Genomic DNA, 1714 nt, shown 5'->3' with positions numbered 1-1714 from the left:
GCCACACACACAATGAGTAAAGGTAAAAAAAAAAAAAAAAGCAGGTTGAGCAAGCCAGGGGGAGAAAGCCAGGCCTCCTTCATGGCCTCTGCATCAGCTCCTGCCTCCAGGTCCCCACCCTGTTTGGGTTCCTGTCCTGATTTCCTCCAGTGATGGACAGTGAGGTAGAAGCGTGAGCTCTCTCCTCCAGTCGCTTTGGTCGTGGTGTTTCATCAGAGTACAGTAACCTTGCTAGGACACCTAGCCTACTTGGTAAGTTCTAGGTTAGGGAGAGATCCTGCCTCGAAAGCAAAACAAACCAAAAAGTGGATGATGCCCAACAAATGATACATAAGGTTGTTCTCTGACCTTCATGTGCACACGTGTGTTCACTTGTACCTGCACACATGTGCACACACAAAACATGTTCACAAGGACGATGATGACTACCATTGTTGGGCACTAAGTGGAAGCGGGATCTACAGAAGGGTGACCTCTTTGTCCATAACTACCTTTTGTGATGATTCACTTTGTTTCTCTGCAGTTCAACCAGGATAATGTTAAGTAGGAGCAAGGTCAATCCTTGGTCCCGGGGCTATCACGGGCTGGGAGGCTTGTGTATAGGCTCTGCAAGCCAAGAAGGCTTGAGAAAGCGTCTGGAAGCTGACCTAAGGAATTAGCTGATTTTCAAAACGGATGGGGTGGCTTTGTGTCAGGGTTGGCTCACGTCAGTGTCCCGAGGCATCTGTGGGTAAGTCCCCAGGGAACGGGGGGTTGAAATGGACAGCTATGGGCAAACCTAAGCTCTTCCACTGCTCTGCCCCTCCCTGCTGAAGGGGGACTCGGGTCACGGCAGAGAAGGGAGGCCTCTGACTTTGCCCTTGCTTCCAGCTTCTCCACACCTATTAAGTGGAAAACACTGTCTCCCTAAGAAGGGACTTTTCGTGGACCTGCCTCTGCCAGGTTCAGGTGACCCTTTGGGAACCAGCTTGAAAGTCCCTCTTGCTTGTCCTGTGATCAGCCCCAGCCCTCTCGCTGCGCTGTGGGCTCCAGCACTCTAGGGGGATTTCTCACCAAGTGCTGACACAGCCAAGGGAAACTCCCCTCCCACCCTCCCCACAGAGTGTCCTTTAATGCTTCCATTGTATACAGAGCTGCAGCAGGGTCTGTCTGCATAGTGCAGCTGGCTGGGGTGGGGAAGGCCAGCGGTAGCTTAAGCATCTTAAGGACGGGTTTTCTTTTTCTTCTTTTTTTTTTTTACACTTAATTTATTTTATTTTTATTTTTTTCAAATTTATTTATTTATTAAAGATTTTTGCCTCCCCGCCACCACCTCCCATTTCCCTCCCCCTCCCCCGATCAAGTCCCCCCTCCCTCATCAGCTCGTAGAGCAATCAGGGTTCCCTGACCTGTGGGAAGTCCAAGGACAATGAGGACTACTGAGAACTCAAGAACAATGGCAATGGGTTTTTGATCCTACTGCACAGTACTGGCTTTGGGGGAGCCTAGGCAGTTTGGATGCTCACCTTACTAGACCTGGAACATAGCGGACAATGAGGACTACTAAGGACGGGTTTTCAGAGGAGCAAGAGATCCCTCAGACCCTTCCCTGAGTAGTGTTGGAGAGAGGAGTTAACAGAGCTGCATTTGAAGACTGAGGCAGGAGGATTACCTCTAGCTCAAGGCCAGCCTGGACTAAACAGAGAGATCCTATCTAGAATAAATAGGAAAGAAA

Source organism: Microtus ochrogaster, linkage group LG2, assembly GCF_000317375.1.
Source record: "Microtus ochrogaster isolate Prairie Vole_2 linkage group LG2, MicOch1.0, whole genome shotgun sequence".
In the NCBI taxonomy this organism is placed as follows: Eukaryota; Metazoa; Chordata; class Mammalia; order Rodentia; family Cricetidae; genus Microtus; species Microtus ochrogaster.
The sequence above is the reverse complement of the archived record's forward strand: the minus strand, read 5'-3'. Positions refer to the sequence as shown.